Source organism: Mytilus edulis, chromosome 13, assembly GCF_963676685.1.
Source record: "Mytilus edulis chromosome 13, xbMytEdul2.2, whole genome shotgun sequence".
Lineage (NCBI taxonomy): Eukaryota > Metazoa > Mollusca > Bivalvia > Mytilida > Mytilidae > Mytilus > Mytilus edulis.
In genome coordinates this window covers 72,261,563-72,284,212 of record NC_092356.1, presented here as the reverse complement: position 1 = coordinate 72,284,212, position 22,650 = coordinate 72,261,563, and the positions used below count along the sequence as shown (strand labels likewise).

The 22,650-nt window shown below is 32.7% G+C and overlaps 1 long non-coding RNA gene across 1 annotated transcript; it reads right to left on the bottom strand.

Annotated features, from left to right (window-relative positions):
- Positions 1-10,589: 10,589 nt before the first annotated feature.
- On the bottom strand, positions 10,590-22,096 carry LOC139501708 (uncharacterized). The gene is made up of 5 exons (XR_011658635.1): positions 21,920-22,096; positions 14,801-15,017; positions 13,982-14,085; positions 12,817-12,954; positions 10,590-11,887 (listed from the first exon to the last, which is right to left on the bottom strand). It is a non-coding gene; the product is annotated as an uncharacterized lncRNA (long non-coding RNA).
- Positions 22,097-22,650: the final 554 nt, after the last annotated feature.

The window sequence follows — 22,650 nt, the reverse complement described above, 5'->3', positions numbered from 1 at the left end:
TAGTACAAAGTTGAAGAGCATTGAGGATCCAAAATTCCAAAAAGTTGAGCCAAATACTACTAAGGTAATCTATGCCTGGAATAAGAAAATCCTTATTTTTTTCGAAAAATTCAAAGTTTTGTAAAACATTTATTGTCTTGTAACTATGAACTTTATAATTGGGGCCAAATATGACCCTTACTGAACTTACTCCTTTAAAGCTGAAAACAAAAACAGAAAAAAAAAATATTGCCAAGTTTTAATCCATCAACAAACCTGGCTGCCGCTGTTATAAATTATAGAACGCGGGGTTAAATGAAGTTTATGGATCATATGATCTACTGGGATTTTAGCAAAAAATAATTTAAAATCCAAATCGCACAGCATCATGATAGAATATACTGTGGACCCATTGAATGATATCAAGAATGTGTCCAAAGTACATGGATGCCCCACTCCCACTATCATTTTCCATGTTCAATGGAATGTTAAATTGGGTAAAAAATCTAATTTGGCATTAAACATGTTAAAGTTAGAAACAATTATGTTTTCTTTTTAGTTTTTATAGTCAAATATATTAAATAAGGATAAAAATTCAGAACACTGAGTATAGTTGCTCTGCATCAGGGTATAATATCAGGATATATAGAAATAGGAAGATGTGGTGTGAGTGCCAAAGAGACATTTCTCCATCCAAATAACCATTTATAAAAGTAAACAATTATAGTTCAATGTACGGACTTCAACACGGAGCCTTGCCTCACACCGAACAACAAGCTATAAAGAGCCCCCATTTTACTAGTGTAAAACCATTGAAACGGGGAAAACTAACAGTCTTATATCCCTATTTCACAAATGTTTCAAGGCAAAATGTGTTTTTGAGATTCAATTCAGTCAGAATATGTCATTTTTGCAATATTTCAGGGGAAAAAAATATAGGAAGATGTGGTGTGAGTGCCAATGAGACAACTCTCCATCCAAATAACAATTTTTTTAAAAGTAAACCATTATAAGTCAATGAACGGCCTTCAACATGGAGCCTTGGCTCACACCAAACAACAAGCCATAAAGGGCCCCAAAATTACTAGTGTAAAACCAACGAAACGGGAATACCAACGGTCTAATCTATATGAAAAAGGAGAAACATTAGAAACACATGTAAATTACATAAACAAACGACAACTACTGTACATCAGATTTCTGACTTAGGACAGGTGCAAACATTTGCAGCGGGATTAATAGTTTTAATGGTATGAAAAGTATGAAATTGCAAAAAGTAAGAGCACATATATAAATTCCACTATTGTTTGTCCCCTAGTTTTACATTACATGTATTATTCTTCGTTACCGGTAAACTTTTCCTTCAAAATCTCCTCTTATTACAATGTAGTCCCTAAATAAAAAAATCCATGTGGATTTTTGATGGATTCCAGGTGGGTTTTTTTTTTTACAGGGAATCCGTTTGAGGTCCCCCTTTATGCCTAAAAACTTTCTTACATGGGTTCCAGACATATTCAAGTAGGAATAGAGCCAAAATATGCAAATTTATCCACCTACAATGACCTATCTTGGAAGGAAAAAATCTGTTCTGTAACAGGGAAATATAGCACTTGAAAATATTCAACCTAAAGAGGCGGAAAATATTTCCACTTAAAAAGGAACAAATATTTGTGCCTATAAAGATGGAAATTATTTCTGTATGATAAAGGTTAACATTTTTGTATTGATTAACATAAGAGTCACAATTAATGTTTCAATGTCTTTTTAAAGTTTTTAAGATGATGTTCCGTCAACTTTTGTGCCAGTATCAATAACGCTTTATGAAGGCACAAGAAATCTGTTTTACCAAACCTGCACTTTATGGCTAATATCTCAAAAACCATTATAACTACCCTGAAAATTTAAGAAAAATATTTTGAGTTGCCCCAGAGAAATAGTTCAACAGGAAAATATCAATTCTAGTCAATTAAAATTGGAATTTAATACAGTTGGCCATGCTGCCACATACTATTGCAAACTCACAATCTGAATGTTGACAGGCTTTTAATTGAAATGTTGAAATAGTAAATAATTTACTAACTTATTCAGCAACTTGGCTCCCCCCTCCCATTGTTTTGAAAACCATAGCTGTTTATCCACCAATGTATTCTAAATATATCATATAAACTCCACCAATATTTCTTTTTCAGTGAAGGCTGATCCAGTTTTAAATGGTGTTACATCAACCTCACCTTTATTACTTGTTTTCTGAAGGCTGATCAAGTATAGATAACAGTTTATCAAACCTAAATTTACCAGACTCCTAAGTAATTGGTCTGTAAAGCAGGCGAGACCTTTCAGTTTGTGTGTGTTTTTAGAAGTCAAATATGGTTTGTTTGCCTATGAAGTGTACTTATACTGTAACTATACAGGCAGGTAAATAAAGACCTTAGCCTTAATTTAGTTAAATATAGTTTATGAACGATGTGAGGCATGTACACAAAACAACTCTTAAATAAATAGTTGATGAAATATGTACGAAAATGTACACAATACAAATGCACATTGAAATTAATATAATTTACCCATAACAAACCATAGTATGCATAATTGTCTGAGGTTATGATATTAAATTTGTAAGTAGTATATTGTCTGTGGTTCTTAGATACAGTATGTAAGTATTGTCTGTGGTTCTTAGATACAGTCTAAGTATTGCCTATGGTTCTAAGCTACAGTCTGTAAGTATTGTCTGTGGTTCTTAGATACAGTCTGTAAGTATTGTCTGTGGTTCTTAGATACAGTCTAAGTATTGCCTATGGTTCTTAGCTACAGTCTGTAAGTATTGCCTATGGTTCTTAGCTACAGTCTTTAAGTATTGTCTATGTTTCTTAGATACAGTATGTAAGTATTGTCTGTGGTTCTTAGATACAGTCTGTAAGTATTGTCTGTGGTTCTTAGATACAGTCTAAGTATTGCCTATGGTTCTTAGCTACAGTCTGTAAGTATTGTCTGTGGTTCTTAGATACAGTCTGTAAGTATTGCCTATGGTTCTTAGCTACAGTCTTTAAGTATTGTCTGTGGTTCTTAGATACAGTCTGTAAGTATTGTCTGTGGTTCTTAGTAACAGTCTGTAATTATTGTATTTGGTTCTTAGTAACAGTCTGTAATTATTGTATTTGGTTCTTAGATACAGTCTAAGTATTGTCTGGTTCTCAGATACAGTTTGTAAGTATTGAATGTGGTTCTAAGTAACAGTCTGTAAGTATTGTATATGGTTATTATATACAGTCTGTATACATTGAGTCTGGTTCTTTTATGCAGTCTGCATGTAAACTTGTTTTACATGTATAGTATGAAAGAGGGACGAAAGATACCAAGGGAAGAGTCAAACTCATTGATTGAAAAGAAACCGACATCGCCAAGCCTAAAATATTGTGCTAAGTATTGTCTGTGGTTCTTAGATGCATACCGAAAGTATTGTCTGTGGTTCTTAGATACATGCTGTAAGAATTGCCTGTGGTTCTTAGATACAGTCTGCAAGTATTGTTTTTGGTTCTTAGATAAAGTCTGTAAGTATTGTCTGTGTTTCTTACATAGTCTGTAAGTATTGCCTGTGGTTCTTAGATAAAGTATGTAAGTAGTGTCTGTGGTTCTTAGATACAGTATGTAAGTATTGCCTGAGGTTCTTAGATAAAGTCTGTATTTAAAGTATTGTCTGTGGTTCTTAGATACAGTATGTAAGTATTGCCTGAGGTTCTTAGATAAAGTCTGTATTTAAAGTATTGTCTGTGGTTCTTACATAGTCTGTAAGTATTGCCTGTGGTTCTTAGATTAAGTCTGTAAGTAGTGTCTGTGGTTCTTAGATACAGTATGTAAGTATTGTATATGGTTCTTAGATACAGTCTGTAAGTATTGTCTGTGATTTTTAGATACATGCCGTAAGTATTGCCTGTGGTTCTTAGATACATTCCATAATTATTGCCTGTGGTTCTTAGATACAGTCTGTAAGTATTGTCTGTGGTTCTTAGATACATGCCGTAAGTATTGCCTGTGGTTCATAGTTAAAGTCTGTAAGTAGTGTCTGTGGTTCTTATATACAGTATGTAAGTATTGTCTGGTTCTTAGATACAGTCTGTAAGTATTGTCTGAGGTTCTTAGATACAGTCCGTAAGTGTTGTCTGTGGTTCTTAGATACAGGATGTAAGTATTGTCTATGGTTCTTAGATACAGTCTGTACGTATTGTCTGGTTCTTAGATACACTATGTAAGTATTGTCTGTGGTTCTTAGATACATGCCTTAAGTATTGCCTGTGGTTCTTAGATACATGCCATAAGTATTGATTGTGGGTCTTAGATACAGTCTGTACGTATTGTCTGTGGTTCTTAGATACATGCCGTGAGTATTGCCTGTGGTTTTTAGATACAGTCTGTAAGTATTGTCTGTGGTTCTTAGATACATGCCGTAAGTATTGCCTGTGGTTCATAGTTAAAGTCTGTAAGTAGTGTCTGTGGTTCTTAGATACAGTATGTAAGTATTGGCTGGTTCTTAGATACAGTCTGTAAGTATTGTCTGTGATTTTTAGATACATGCCGTAAGTATTGCCTGTGGTTCTTAGATACATTCCATAATTATTGCCTGTGGTTCTTAGATACAGTCTGTAAGTATTGTCTGTGGTTCTTAGATACATGCCGTAAGTATTGCCTGTGGTTCATAGTTAAAGTCTGTAAGTAGTGTCTGTGGTTCTTATATACAGTATGTAAGTATTGTCTGGTTCTTAGATACAGTCTGTAAGTATTGTCTGAGGTTCTTAGATACAGTCCGTAAGTGTTGTCTGTGGTTCTTAGATACAGGATGTAAGTATTGTCTATGGTTCTTAGATACAGTCTGTACGTATTGTCTGGTTCTTAGATACACTATGTAAGTATTGTCTGTGGTTCTTAGATACATGCCTTAAGTATTGCCTGTGGTTCTTAGATACATGCCATAAGTATTGATTGTGGGTCTTAGATACAGTCTGTACGTATTGTCTGTGGTTCTTTGATACATGCCGTGAGTATTGCCTGTGGTTTTTAGATACAGTCTGTAAGTATTGTCTGTGGTTCTTAGATACATGCCGTAAGTATTGCCTGTGGTTCATAGTTAAAGTCTGTAAGTAGTGTCTGTGGTTCTTAGATACAGTATGTAAGTATTGGCTGGTTCTTAGATACAGTCTGTAAGTATTGTCTGTGGTTCTTAGATACAGTCTGTAAGTGTTGTCTGTGGTTCTTAGATACAGGATGTAAGTATTGTCTATGGTTCTTAGATACAGTCCGTAAGTATTGTCTGTGGTTCTTAGATACATGCCGTAAGTATTTACTGTGGTTCTTAGATACAGTCCGTAAGTGTTGTCTGTGGTTCTTAAATACATGCCGTAAGTATTGTCTGTGGTTCTTAGATACAGTCTGTAAGTATTGTCTGTGGTTCTTAGATACGTGCTGTAAGTATTGTCTGTGCGTCTTAGATACAGTCTGTAAGTATTGTTTATGGTTCTTAGATACAGTTTGTAAGTATTGCCTATGGTTCTTAGATATAGTCTGTAAGTATTGTCTGTGGTTCTTAGATACGTGCTGTAAGTATTGTCTGTGGTTCTTAGATATAGTCTGTAAGTATTTTCTGGGGTTCTTAGTATTAGTCTGTAAGTATTGTATTTGGTTCTTAGTAACAGTCTGTAAGTATTGTATTTGGTTCTTAGTAAGTCTGTAAGCATTGTATTTGGTTCTTAGTAAGTCTGTAAGTATTGTATTTGGTTCTTAGTAAGTCTGTAAGCATTGTATTTGGTTCTTAGTAAGTCTGTAAGTATTGTATTTGGTTCTTAGTAAGTCTGTAAGTATTGTATTTGGTTCTTAGTAAGTCTGTAAGTATTGTATTTGGTTCTTAGTTATAGTCTGTAAGTATTGTCTGTGTTTTTTAGTAACAGTCTGTAAGTATTATATATGGTTATTATATACAGTCGATAAGTATTTTATTGTGTATGGTTCCGATATATACACAGTCTGTAAGTATTGTATATGGTTATTATATACAGTCTGTATGCATTGAGTCTGGTTCTTTTATGATATCAGTATGCATACTTGTTTTACATGTATAGTATGAAAGAGGTACGAAAGAGGGAGAGTCAAAGAACCTCGTCAAACTCATAGATTAAAAATAAACTGACATCGCCACGGCTAAAATTAAAAGACAAACAGACAAAAATTAAAAATAAACTGACATCGCCATGCATGCTAAAATCAAAAGAAAAACAGACAAACAGACAAAAATAATAGTACAGACGAAAGTACTATTAAAGGACCGATAAGTAAATATAGATTACCTACGAGTCATACAAGTAACTGCAAATTACATGTTTAAAATGATTGAAACAAACGTGATGCAGGTGTCGCATAGCTATATACATGCATATATATTTTTCCAAATCATTGAAACATGATTCTTTTGTATTGAAAAAGTACCGTTCAAACGGAAATACAGACAGACACGGTGCTTTAAATAAAGCTTTTTTTTCTCCTAGAATGTATTATTCATTTTTTTTTAATCGAAATCATTGTATTGGAGGGATACAGGAGACTATTTCCTATTATAAAATATGTAATATAAGTACGTCTGAGTCAGTGACAACTCTACAACAGATGTATTCATTGGATCACCAGCAATGATGGTGATACATGGCTGTGTACAATGCGTATATACAACTCGTCAAAACAATCACCCAACAATGGTAAATGTGTAAATTTGCTTTCGCAAATTTTTTGTTCTTCCCTCACCGGGGATTCGAACCCATGCTACTGAGATATCGTGACACCAAATCGCCTGCACTGCACTCGTGTGGTCTATATATATATATATATAAACGATTGGGTGACAGGCTAACACAGTGCTTTTTCTTATGAAATATATATATTATCTAGACAGTTAATATATCAGCATAGTTAATAAACAAAATATCTTTGAAACATTGTGATACGAATACAGTGCTAACAAATATTCACGGCGGGTGTACTTATTTACTGGTTACAACATTACCAAGCTGCAGACCAAGTTCATAAGGATTTCGTCTAGTAGAAGCGTAGAAGCCGTGAAAATATTTTTTTTCATCTAGTTATTTGGACAGGTTGACATAGTCCTGTGAACAACCTATCGTATCCCGCACTGCTAATTTGTCCTCGTCCTCGTCCTGTACATGGATGAAATATTTGCCACTGGACCTAAATATGCTGTTGGACACACAGGACAGAGTCTAGCGGTTACATATCCTACCTAATGTTTTCATTGTTAATGTGTTCTCGTCCTGAACATGAATGAAATATTTGCCACTGGTCCTTAATAGGTTGTTGTACACCAGGACGGAGTATGCTTGCGATTACATATCCTACCTATTAATTGTAGTCATCGTGAATGGTTTCACGTCCTGGACATGAATGACATATTTGCCACTGGACGTAATAAATCAAGCTATTTATGATTGCAAACGATTGCAAACGAACTAAAACGATTGCAACGCAGGTAAAACGAAAAACTGTTTGGAGAGGTTAGTCGTGATCATGACCGATGCAGCTTTTTACTTATTTCTTTAAATTTTAGATGACGTAATGCTATCGAGTCAATTTTGTTTTTATTTTTCTCTCTTAAAGACTGTAACAGTGAATATGCTGTTTGGAGCTTTAGCTATTTGAGGTTGCCAACAAACAAAACCGTTTGATATAATAAATAATGATTGCTTTATTAAAAAGATGGACAAAACCATTATAAATTCTACAAAGCATATGTACCAGTAAAATTACTCAGTAAGTACCACTCCATCTTGAATAGAAAATACATGTATAATCCCAGTGGCGGACCGAATCAAGAAATTTTCACAAGTGGGGGCCCACTGACTGCCTAAGAGGGGCCCCACTCCAGTTACGCTTCATTGATTCCCTATTTTAGCAACCAAATGTTTTCCCAAAAAGGGGGGACCGGGCCCCCTGTCCCCCTAAATCCGCCTCTGAATTCTTATACATATTACACCCTCAGTCAATAATAATACCACATATATATACAAGTTACAACTACAACCAATAGTTATGTGAAAAAAAAACTTTAAGATGTTCAAAGTCTAACTACTTACTTGTTATGAACAGGTTATGCTTTCAAACTGGAAAATTTCAACATTTTTCATTCACGTGAAAGTAGTGCAATACTCACTGTTATAAAATACTTAAGTTTAAAAATGAACAGAAAAACGAACTTTCGAATTAAAAGTACCCAATTGTGCATTGTTAGTTTTCACAGATATAGGTATCACATGTACTTCCCATTGTAAGTCTATCTTAAGCCAATGATGTACAACTAACATATATACGTTCTTGCTTAAGCCAACAACGAACTAGTACACTTAATTGTGTTACTGTCTAAACAGAAAGTCAATGGAATTTTAACGGTTGAGTCTGTCACAAATAATCATAGTAAATAGTTCTAGACTAGTTTTATTGTTTTGATTTTTTTAACATTGTCATTTCGTGGACTTTTATAGCCGATTGTGCGGTATGGGATTGGCTCATTGTTGAAGGCCATACAGTGACCTACAGTTGTAATTTTAGTGTCATTTGGTCTCTTGTGGAGAGTGGTCTCATTAGTAATCATACATCCTGTTTTTATACTAGACTAAGTTCTCAGCTATAACAATAATATATTTTGCCACCTTTATAACTAAATATGTCATTGGCCACTTGTCCATATAGCAGACGTGGCAAAACCAGTCAATGCTTCCCTTTCAGCATCTGATATCACTTTTTTTCTGTCAAATTTGCCTGTACACCAGTTCTGTTTCTTGACATACAAGGAAATGAAATATAAAATTTATACTAGATATTCTGAAACCCTGAAACTCATTTAGCCTAAGTTTGGCTGAAATTGATACAGCAGTTTCAAAGGAGAAGATTTTTTAAAGTAAGTCAACATGATGAACAAATTGTGAAAAAAGTCTTTAAAGGGCAATAACTCCTTAAGAGGTTAACTGACAATTTTGGTCAAATTGACTTACTTGTAGATCTTACTTTGCTTAACATTTTTGCTATTAACAGCTTAATTGTATCTATAATAATATTCAAGATAATGACCAAAAACTGCAAAATTTCCTTTAAATTACCAATTAAGTGGCAGCAACCCAACAATGGGTTGTTTGATTCATCTGAAAATTTAAGAGGTGATAGATATTGACCTAATGAACATTTTTACCCCTGTCAGATTTGCTCTATATGCTTTCGTTTTTGAGATATAAGCCAAAAACTGCATTTGACCCCTATGTTCTATTTTAAGTAACGGCGGCCATGTTTTTTGACGGATCAAAAATCGAAGCGCACACTTTGTGCAGGATATACTAAGGAACAATCATGCTAAGTTTCATTCAAATCCATTCAGTAGTTTCAGAGGAGAAGATGTTTGAAAATCTGTTAACGACGACAGACGACGACGACGACGGACGCCAAGTGATGAGAAAAGCTCACATGGCCTTTTAGGCCAGGTGAGCTAAAAATGGGGTTACCATTCATTTAAGCTCACAATCTGCCTTGAACGAAGCTTGCATTTTTGTTCAGATACTTTTTTCTGTTGAACTTTTATAATAGGAGAAAAAAAAGAGTAATATCGAAATAAAATATTACAGAAATTGCTTAAATTTAACAGTTGTTTAGTTAATTGATTTGTTAAAGTACAGCTTATTTGAAAAAAATAAATAACAAGGGAGATAATTTGGAAATTTTCAATGATATAACCATATAGTCATCTGGGCCAAAACTAATCGGTTTTATTGGTTGATTTTTGTACAATAACATAAGGAAACAACTTATAGTGTAATAATTAAAATTTGTAATGAAAAAAAGAAATGTTTAAAATTTTGCTATCATTTTGGTACCCTCTAGCCTCCTTATTAAGGATCTATTTGACCTGTTTTCATTCAGGGAACATTGTTTGCATGTAAACTCATGGTCTATTGCTCGAGATTAACCTACTGAGTTTTTGAACTAATACATTTTCACTTTGACTCCAATGATTACTTTGATTTTTCTATGTGATTATGGAAAAACTGTTTTTCATATGGGAGATAACTCTATATTTGACTTGATTAATAACCATACAAATACTTTGCAGTGACACACAAACACATAGATAATGATTGTTTCTTGATAAATAGTTAATACATCTTTTTTCACAGTGAATATGTTTTATCAAAGAGTGTTTCCTATGATTTTACCAATGAGAAAACAAACAATTTAAAGTCATATAGTAAAAAAAAAAAAAAAAAAATTCAATTACAAATCAAGTGCTGTAAAATACAGGAACCTGAATATTACAATAATTTTAGAGCAACAAAATAGTACTGAGTATGAAAAGTATATTTCCAGTACTACAGATTTTTGGTACAGACATTAGTACCTATGCAAAATTGGCTGTGCATACCACAATACCTTCCATAAATGGGCATATAAAACAAATATATAAATTCTCATTTCAAAATTCTTCACCTATGCATAAAAACTGATACTAAGAAAATGCTCTGCAGGGTGCAGATTTATGCAACCCCAGAGACCGAACCCTGAAAAGTTGGGGCAAGTATGGACACAACAATCAAGCCTATTAAATACAACTCTGAATTTGGAATGTGATTAAATAGTTGACACAGAATGAATGTGGTTTAATAAGAACTTAAAAATTTTGAATTGGACATTTACTTTTTATGGTCCAATATCCAAAATCTAAATACATGGTTAGATTCAGCTTATCAAAGAACCACAAGAATTCAATTCTTGATGAAACCAAATAAAGTTCAAATTGGGACCCTATATACTTCTATGTGAACCAACTTGATAACAGGGCCCAAATATCAAAACTATAAATTCAAGGAACCAAATATATTCAATTTTTGTTGAATTTTCTACCCTGATTTGTACCAAATTGAAAACTGGGCCCATAATAAAAAATCTAAGTACATGTTCAGATTTAGCATATCAAAGAACCTCAAGAAATAATTTTTTGTTAAAATCAAACTAAGTTTAATTTTAGACCCTTTAGACCTTAATGTAGACCAATTTGAAAACGGGATAAAAAAAATAAAAATCTAAATACAAAATTAAATTCGGCATATCAAAGAACCTAAAGAATTCAATTTTTGTTAAAATCAAACTAAGTTATGTTAATGACTCTTTTGGCCCCTAATTCCTAAACTATTGGGACCAAAATTTCCAAAATCAATCTTAACCTTCCTTTTGTGGTCCTAAACCTTTGTTTAAGTTTCATAGATTTCTATTTACTTATACTAAAGTTATTGTGCGAAAACCAAGAAAAATGCTTAATTGGGCCCTTTTTGGCCCCTTATTCCTAAAATTGTTAGGTCCAAAACTCCTAAAATCAATCCCAACCATCCTTTTTTTGTCTCATAAACCTTGTGTTTAAATTTCTTAAATATTTACTTTATATACTAAAGTAATTGTGGGAAAACCAAATGTCTTCACTCTTGGGACAACGACAACGTGATACCAATATACAATACATTAACTTTTAATGCAATGAACTAGTTTAAAACAAACTTAATTAATGTGAGAAAATATAATTCACAATAAACTAGTTAAAAAAAGTTGACAAAAATATCTGTCGAGCTGATCGACCCAATAAAAAAGATTTGGACAGGAAGGGACTAACTATTCAAAGACAATTTCTATTTCCATCACCAACTATAACACACCAAGTTTTTTGGAAGAGCGTTCTTATTTGCCATGAACTAATTATATATTAGAATTAAACATCTAATTTATCAATTAATTAACAGACTAACAATTAAATGAATCCCATCTGTGGTTACAACGCTGTTCTGTACTTTGTTCTTTTGGCCTATACTAGCTGGTTTGTTCCTATCTGAAAGCACAGAAATCAGAATCTAAACACTTTCTCTACTCATGTACATCTGATTATAAACAAAACTAACTGCTGAATTAACATGATTAATAGTTCAATGAATAGTTGCCATAATTTATATTAAAGCTAACTGATAACATACTGAAAGAAAATGTGATTTTTTTTTAGATAATTAAGTAATCAATTGCCATGAATTGACTGAATTCAATTATGCGCCTAAAAACGCTTAAAACATCCCAACATCAATATATACAACCAAGGCTTCCATCTAAGTAGCCATTATCATATTTTGCAATAAAATTGGTGAATATTTTTGTGATCTTGTTTTTTCTTTTAAAGTTTCTCATATATTAAAACTAAAACAGTAAAATAACATTTAGCTTAATTAATAAAACATAAACAAGTGCCATTCTATTAAGAATTATGAGATAATATCAAACAATTAATTAAACAATATTTTACATAATTTTAAAACTATATATATCTAAGATTTAGCTATATACAAATAAGAAATTTGTTCTCATACATAAAATATTAAAGCAGGTTTTAGCAACTTCCTCATGTAGTTCTTCAGTTCTGAATAAAAATATAAACTTTTCATCAACAGGCAAGTTATAAAATAGATCATTATGTTTTGCTGCACCACTATACAAGACAACAACAAAATAAGATAAGATCTTTGGGTTTTATTCTGGGCCCTTCAATTAAGTAGGAAGTATGCAATAATCAGATTTAAGACCAAAACCTAACAGATGTTTTTGATACAAAGTTCCACAAAAAAAATGTTGATTATAAAAATATAGAGATGTGAGATTTATACATGTACACTCTTCAAAATAAATGTAAGTTAATGAAAAAGGAAAATCATTCCTTAAGATGCTAGAAGAAAAGCAAAGCAATTGCAACGACAATAATGATTAAGAACAAACCATTAAACAAAAAATCTTATGAATTTCCTAGCAAACCTATTAGAGGTATACCCCTTTTTTTGGATTGCAGGAACCATGCTGTTGGAACTGCTGGTATATTTAAAGCTGTTCAAATTCATAAACCCATAATTTCAGATACTGAAAAAAATAATAACATTTACATAATCTATTAAAAAAAATTCTGACAGTTTTAAGTATTCAGTACATCTCTGATTTTTGGAGAATAGTTAGACACTAAATTCAGTCTGCTGCAGTCACAATTTGTATCTACTACAAAAAAATACATTTAACCATTATGTTCCATTTTAGCCATTGTGGATAAGTTATTTGACATACAAGGAAATGACATACAAAATATATACTAGACACTCTGAAACTCATTCAGTTGAAGTTTGGCTGAAATTAATTCAGCAAGTTCAAAGGAGAAGATTTCTGAAACTAAGCAAATAGGTCGCAGTAACTGTGAGTACTCTCAGATCAGAATCTTTATTTCTTTTTGTTGTTGGGATATACAAGTACTCAGCCACATTGATCCACTCTGTTTTTTTATTTGTATCCATCTGATGAGTTTAGTCTTTTTCAACTGATTTCTATATTGTTCGTTCTAAGTATTTTATACTACTACTGTTAGGTTTGGGGAGAGTTGGAATCCCGCCAACATGTTTAACCCCTCCAAATTCCGTATGTATGTGCCTGTCCCAAGTCATGAGCCTGTATTTAAGTGGTTGTGGTTTGTTTAAGCGTTACAAATATATTTGTTTTCATTCATTTTTTGTACATAAATTAGGCTGTTAGTTTTCTTGTTTGAATTGTTCTACAATTGTCATTTCTGGGTCTTTTATAGCAGACTATGAGGTCCAGGCTTTACTCATTATTGAAGGCTGTGCTGTGACCTATAGTTGTTAGCTTCTGTGTCATAAGGCCTCTTGTGGAGAGTTGTCTTATTGGCAATCATACCACATCTTCTTTTTTAATAAATGAACAAATTGAAATTGTAAAAAATTGTCTTGAAAAGGCAATCCTCCAGAAAAAGTCAATTTACAATTTTGGTCATCAAACCTAATTGTGGATCCTACTTTGCTGAACATTTTTGCCTTTTACAGTTTTGAATATCTTTATCTATATAATAATATTGAGGATAATAACTGCAAAAAGGTTCACTTACACCACATCTTTAACTCTTGACGGTCCAATGTCAGGTACTTTGTTGGTTTGCACATTTCTTCCTTATAAATTTCTTTTAGGAATATTTCACTGTTATTACCAATTCTGTAATAAACATATATTTAATAAATATTACTGTAAGTTGTAACATGTGTAACCCAACTATTTTTTGCACCATGCAATAATTTTTGCAACTTTTGAGTGTAGAATAACAACATGAACAAGGTGAATATTAATTGTTGTGAATGTTTAAAAAAAATAGGTCTTTCCTAGTAGAAATAAATAATTTTTTTATAGAAAATCTGTAATCACAAACATAAATCAATGCAAAGTTAGCTAGAAATGGCTTAATTTTACAACAAATCAAGTTTGAGAAATAAAAGCTGGTTTATCACGTTTATATTTTTTTGTACACCAGAGGTGCATTTTTTCTCTCTATATATAGGACTCATCAGTGATGATCAAAATAAAAAACTTTAAAGGGCTAAATGAAGTACAAAGTTGAAGAATATAATAACGAAATTCTCCCTGACATAGCATCTAAGGAGATAAAACTTTCAGTAAACTATCACATATTATGTTTTTAAAATTTGCAGATATTTATAAGAGAAATATGAAAAGACCAAGAAACAGTTTTCAATTAGTTCATTCCTAATAAAATATAAAATTCTGTTTAATTAATTTCCACCATTTAAAATAAACCAGAAATTAGGAAATAAAAAGTTTTGCAATTCAAATAATCATATCCCACATTGAAAATTCTCCAATAGTAGTGGAAGACACAAAAACATGGAATCTCTAGTTAAGCTATACTGTATACTTAAATATGTTCTTTAAGAGGAGCAATATCACATTTCCTAATGATGCTGGCTTTTTTATCCACACATCATCTAGAACAGACAACATCCTAGCAAATGCCACATGGTTATGCTGGTCATATCTTCTTCCTCCAAGTAATGGTTGTTACGTAAGTAAAGTGGAGTTTTTCAATGAATGTGATTCATATCTAAATACATCTGTAGCATCATGCATGGTACCTATAAATACAAGATTAATGTAAAATTTATGTCTCTGTTTCAATATACTGCATGTACTGTGGATTCATTATTATTCTTTGGATACTAATTTTCATTGATTTCGTATGTACAGGTAAACAACAAAAATTAAACATTCAGCAAGTAAAAAATTTCTATAGAATTGTATCATCACTAAGCACACATTGGCCAAACCATGCAATTAAACATCCACAAACATGCAAATTTTCCTTAATCATTATCCATGAAAATTGGAACCCACTAAAAACACCAATGAATCCACAGTAATTCCTCTGAATATTATTTAGCATTAACATGATATATGTACATTACAGTGTCTTTCATATTTAAAAGATTAATTAGTCTTGTTAAATATGTCCAGACAGACAAATATAAGAAGACTAGTCATGGTTGTGTTAACTTATTGAGTAAAATGTCCATGGTTACAGAATTTACTAGCATAGTCTGATGTCACTAACTTATGTCCCTACTAGACTATTTTTTTCCTAGAAACTTATGTCAATGTCATTAAAATTCCCAGGTACAATCCTCCTTGTTCTTTTATAATCACATGAGAACCAAAAATAATGGGAAGCCACATGTAGGATTTCAAATATATCATATCATAAGACCAAATAAACCTAGATCAATGTCTGTTATATCTGTTTTTTCATTTATAATTTCATTGTTTTGTACATAGTTACTATGCGGTATAAGTCTAACTCATTGTTGAAGGCCATACAGCATGTACAGGAAGCTATGGCAATGTATATTCAAAGAGCAGATTACTCTGAGGGATACGATTGCCATTGTTTCATTGACACATGTATACATGTAGCTGGATAATATTATTTCCAAAACTAATTTAGGCCTATTGTGTTCTATTTTGTACTATCAATTCCAAGTTTACTTTCCAGTCACTGAGACTCAGAGTGAGAGAAGGTATTTTCACTTTGAATCTTATCACCCGTAGTTTCTTACGTTAATTCTAGGAGGAACCCTTATCCCAACTCTTTAAAAATTTAATTATCTTTGGGTCAGTGATCATGACTCCTCTCCATACACATTCCTTGGTTTAAATTGCAATTGTTTTTAATATAATGTGACGTTTATTGACAGAACGAGCTAATATTCGACGTGTTTGTGTTTGATTCAGAATTCACGGAGGTTACTTTCGGAAGGGAGACAACTCGAAACGATAATATGGAAAACTCCATTTCGCCTAAAGGGGTGTTCTAGTAACAACTTGGCGACGTGGAATACATTTATTTTATTTTAAATGATACAAATGTTTTCAAATTATGCAACAAGAATAACCCTCAATAACAGACATACATAGAAAAGATCCAATGAGTTATAAATTAATTAATTGAGTGGGGAGCCCAGAGCAACCATTTAATCTAATACCCCTTGAAGTAAAGAAAACTATACGCATGCATGCGCATAATTACCAAAACAAAGTGAAACCTTGGAGCAAGAACGTATATTAAATGTTTATTAAACGACCTAGATGGTTCTCTATTTCTTTATGGAAGTACAATCTTAAACCTCAGTTTTACAACGGTAACATATAAGAAAAACTCCACTTCAGTTCTTATATGACAGAAATAGATTTATCGGAATTCAGAGAACACTGGCATTTTAATCAAAACTGGGGAATTCCCTCTGACGTGTTTCTAAATTTATAAAAACACTAAATATAAACATACTTGCCAACCTCTGACAATAGGAAATCATGTCATGACATGTCAAAAAGCGTGTGAAAACGCGTGATGTAGTTATATTAATAAATACTGCTTAATTTTGATTTTCTGTGTTGTTAAAAACACGCATATATATGTAAAGGGAATTATCAAACATGAAAATTATGAAAAGAACATTATAGGAAAGTTGTTTAAGTTCAATCACTTTGTTTGTTTTTACCTTTTAAAGCAAGACGATCATAAGATTCTGTGATGTTCCTTAGTGTTTAGAATAAAACGGTTAACGTGAGGGCATGGCTCAGAGCCAATAGTAAAAGTCTACAGATTGCTTAAAAGAAATCGTATCCCAAAAATGAGAATGGAAATGGAGAATGTGTCTTAGAGACAACAACCTGACCATAGAACAGACAACAGTAGAAGGTCACCAACAGGTCTTCATTGCAGCTAGAAATTCACGCACCTGGAGACATCTTTCAGCTGGCCCCTTAACGACATACTTCTCTCCAAAGTGTACACAAGAAACTAAAATTAATATATCATACAAGACTAACAAAGGCTAGAGGCTCCTGTCTTAGGACAGGTGCAAACATGTGGAGGGGTTAAACATGTTTATGAGATCTCAACCCTTCCCCTATACCTCTAGCCAATGTAGAAAAGTAAATGCATAACAATATGCACATTAAAAGTCCGAGTTTGATGTCAGAAGATGCATGTTACCAAAGAAAATAAATAAAATGACAATAATACATAAATAACAATTACATACTACTAGCAGTTAACTGACATGGCAGATATAATTGTTAACTTCTCTGTCATTTAGTCTGTGTTGGAGAATTGTCTCATTTGTAATCACACCACCGCACATAGATCTCCTAATTTTGGAGTGTCCAAATTCAGAACTTATAGTAGCATACATTGTAAACCATGTCTGATGTCAAATTCATACCTGTGAGAGGGCAAACAAGGCCATTTTCCATAAATTTGATACTTCTAAGAGACATAACACTTTTTAACATAAATGTGAAATGTATCCATGGTACGATGCTTGCATATCATATAAAGCTATAAACAAAAACAACTGCATGAAGAACAGTGAAAGTGACACTACCCAAATTAGTACCTGATCTGAATTTTGTGGTAAAAAGTATTGTGTTTAAGTTTCAGAAAATTTGTTTAAGGCAAACTAAAGTAAGAGAATGGAAACAAAAAATTCAGCAATTTTTCCAAAGGAGCTTAAATCTAGAACGGTCAAGGTGACACCACCAAAATTCAAAGCTGATATGTATTTCATGGTAATAAACATTGTGTTAAAGTTTCAGAAAATTTCTTTTTAGCATTTCTTCCATTTGTAAAGGAGCTTAACTCTAGAACAGGCAAGGTGACGCCAGCAAAAATTAAAAATTGATTATATTTTGTAATATTAAACATTGTGTACAAGTTTTATAACATTTGGATGAGGCAAACTTAAGTAAGAGAATGGAAATGAAAAAATCAGCCGTTTTTCCATTTTTAAAGGGGCATAACTCTAGAACAGTTAAAGTGAAACAACCAAAATTTAAACATGATATGTGTTTTTAAACTAGAGTATTAAGTATAAGTTTCATACTATTTGGTAAAGCCAAGCTTTATAATAATTAGCAATTTTTCCATTTTAAAACCAACATATCTCTAGAGGGATTAAACATTGTTTTTGAAGGCTGCATTTCGTGTGCCAGAAAATACAACAGCTCAACGTCTATGAAGTAAGATGTCCACTCTACAATAATGTCATTCCATAAAGACTGTTACATTTGAGACCCATTGATGAAACATGTAATCATGTTTGATATTTAGTCTTTCATCATTTTCATGTGAAAGATACAGCACTGAGACGAAATTGAATAAATTGAAATATGGACATAATTGACCCTCTGACACAGTCGGTATGGACATGTGTGTCCTTCTGGTAGTAAGAGTCAGGGGTGTGGAAATATTTGTTGTGACCACTTGTCACCGGGCAAGTCAGGGGTGTGGAAATATTTGTTGTGACCACTTGTCACCGGGCAAGTCAGGGGTGTGGAAATATTTGTTGTGACCACTTGTCCCCAGGCAAGTCAACGAAACCTAAAATTTTACTTGTCCGGAAAAAAATTTACTTGCCCTGATGATCCAAATAAATATTGAAGTATTTCTTGTTAGCTAATATATGATTCTTACTTAGCACTTTTGTGCATCACAAACAAATGAAATCCATTTGTTTATACATGTACATGTATGTGTAAAAAAATAGGAAAGTAGGAAATGGGTTAACATCAATGGAACAGAAATCTAACAGCAAACCAACCAATGAAATGACACTAAAAGGACAATTTTGCAGCAGTTTTTGAATAAAAATTGTAGCCAGTAGGTACAAATACTAAATTTTACAGTGATTGAAGAAATGTAAACTAAATAATAGATAAAATATTGATTTTGTGGTGTTTCTCTCAACTGACACACTTGTTTTTCTCTTGATTATTTATTGTTGTCTTGATGGGCAGTTAAAGCGTCCCTTCTATTTACCACTTTGACAACAAATAATGTTGATCTGCATCTATCATTCTATAAATAAGACAAAAACTTAATTTATTTTCCGAATTTCCGTAGACAGCCAGGGGCAATTTGATATCCACGATGTCTGAAATTCTCGCTTCCGTTTTTTTTTAATACTCTGTGTCCTCCATTTGCATTTAAGGTTTTTTACTCGACTCATGTCTCTTTTTGTCTTGCTTGCCCACCTTTTTATTAAGTATTTATCTATCTGAATCTTGATACAAACTTAAAGAAATGGAAATTCCGGTAAAATGATGGATAAAACCTAATCGACGATCCCATGTCAATGGACAAAGCCAATGCAATGTTACAAATATACACGACTCCGGTTGGCAGACTTATTTTAATTTATTTTGGTAATCGATCTATTTCCGGTATTGTGTAATAGTTATCGTCATGAACATCAATGTTTTTACTTGCTGAACATTGTCATTGGTTTCTTTTAAATAAATTAAACATCTTTATATGTTTTGAAATTAATTTTATGTTATTGTTGGATTTGAACTTTGTCTTGTATATTTTTTTACTTGTCCACGGGCAACCAAGACATAAATAATTACTTGTCCGGTTATTCAAATGTACGAGTCGGGCTAGTCGGGCATAGCATTTCCACACCCCTGTAAGAGGGTTAAAGTGATGCCACTAAAATTCAAACTTGATCTATGTTTTGTGGTAATTAGCATTGTGTATTAGTTCCATTAAATTTGGATGAGGCAAACTTAAGTTGGAGAATGGAAACCAACTACGGGACATAAGGACGGACTGATGTACAGACAGATATATAGTGTACATAAAACTTAATGCCTCTCCGCTACATCAGAGGCATAAAAAGTGGAACAGCCACCATTAGGCAAAACAAAAATATTTGTCTGTTTACGGTTACCCGACCAACCCTTTTATAAGTGCCAAACCTAAGCCATTTTATTTCCATCATAAAGTGAAAAATAAACTGAACTCTTGTTAAAAGTGAATTTAATGTTGCCTGATACATCCTAATGTTCATAATCATGAATATGATAGCTGTTTAAAGAAATTTGCTAGTGGTGTGATGAAATAACCATTTTGCCTACATTTTTTTCAATCAATAACAAAAAAAATAATACATTCATTAAAAATACGGGTAAACTCAGCCCATGACCAACTCTGCCCACAACCAGATGAAACCGCACACTCAAAATCATGTCACAAAAAATAAAAGGAAAAAAATAAAATGAAAATACCGACCTACCTTCCCTATTTTTTTAAAGCATGTAACCTTAAACAGACATATATATTTTTAGGGCCTTATAGAACTATTCTGACATATTGTTGTTTATAACCTATAGTATAAGATTTATCTAATCTGGCAAGAATTGTACCTGTGATAGAGCTACATGTAACAAGGCAATTTTCCATAAATCTAATATTTCCAAGGGGATAACTTTTAAAAAAGGTGATGGGCCACCATTATAAAACATGTTCACGATAATGTTGATACTATCCTATAAAAATCTGCCAAGAATTGTAATTGTGAGAGCTCTAACGAGGCCATTTTCCATAAATTTAATATTTCCAAGAGGCATAACTCTTTGAGAAAAGATGATTGGACACCTTTATGGACCTGGTCCAAGATTTTGCAAATATTAACTTAAGTATGATGAGTTTTATAAAATAATCAGAGAAGAATTGTACAGCTGTAGTACAGGTCTGTTAGAGTGCTAGCAAGGCCATTTTCTATAAATTTAATATTTCCAAGGGAAATAACTCTTTTTTTTTAAAACTTGATTGCCCACCATTCATGATTTTAGAACTTGTCAGGGATATTGTTGATATTAACCTAGAGTATAAGCTATATCAAATGTGGTTAGAATTGTACAGGCCTGACTGTGAGAGCACTAACAGGAACCTCAGTCTCAGAACACGACCTGACCGGCGGACGCCTGGTATTTCCAATGTGTCCCCGGCAACGCGTAATGAGGGGTCTAGACCATGTAGACTAGACGGTAATGCATTACACAATAATTCTTTACACGATTCTGTGTCTTTCAACACCTTATTTGTAAAAATACAACCATGTCATTCCAGATATTTTTGAAAAAAATGTGTTTCTATATGAAATGTTGATGTAAATGTCTAGGTGACTACATAATCTTTTGATCCCACTTGACAATAGAACCAGACATAGCAATCCACACTCATTTAGGCAAATACAAACATCTAAAGACAGTTATAAATATTCATTTTATCCACGAACAGTTATAAATTGGAATCATCTGCCACAACAAATAGTATCATGCAGTACGGTAGAGGGATTCAAGAGTATGATCTCAGAATCTGCTCTAGTCCCCATATTCTATCCCTAACTATTCTGTTATCAAATGTATATAGTTTTATCACAACTTATTTTTTCAAATGTACATACGTTATGTTGATTTTTTGATTTTGTTATTTTTGATTTTTTTGTTGCTAAATTAGTGTAAATTATAAATTTTATAGTCGACGCCCGGCGAATAATCTTCAATAATTGAAGGATCGCTAGAAACCAAAAGAAGAAGAAGAAGAAGACTAAAACTTTTGACCCTGATCTCCTTTATATTTTGAATTTCTATATAATAATTATAAATTGCAATCCTCAGAATATGATAGCTTTACCATAAACAAATGTACGACTCTCTGCTTTATCTGGGTTCCAACCGCAGTATCAGTGATTATATGGCCGCTTCATAAACATGATGCTGTCAAGTTCCGAATGAGGACTTTCAAGAGTGCTTCCGAAAAAAATATTTACTTGAAGTCTGTTGTAAAAAGCTAAAAGCATACTGTACCATACTGTACCGTAGTACAGTATACGTTGTTACAATCTCTAAAAGACAAATAACACTAATAACTTTCTTATTTATATAGCAAATACTTATAGGATAGGGTGAAATTTCTTGGATTTTAATCTATTTGGAATACCTTTTGACATTAATAAAATGTTTTACTGGCTTTCTATGCAAGAGGAAGCAAGAGAAAAAAAATATTATGTCATTTATCAGAAGCCTGTGTCAAAAACAGGGTCGGTTGATAATTATTATTGTTTGTTTTTTTTTTGAAAGATCCAATAAAAAAGTTAGGGTCGGGGCTAAAAAACAGGGTCGGTCAGGTTACCTGAAACACAGATTTTTTTTTCTCGGCCCAAGGAGAGTTGTTAAAATAATGTGAATACACAGAACCCCCATCCAATTACAGTTATTTTTGGAAAACAAATAGTGTGATTTGTCAAATTCAGCTGATTTTTTAATCGTCTTGAAAAAAGTGTACATTTTATGAGGGGGGATAATCCCGAGCTTAAAAACACCCGATCCCGGAGTCCCGATAAAGGTCCTATCCCCCCTCTTTTA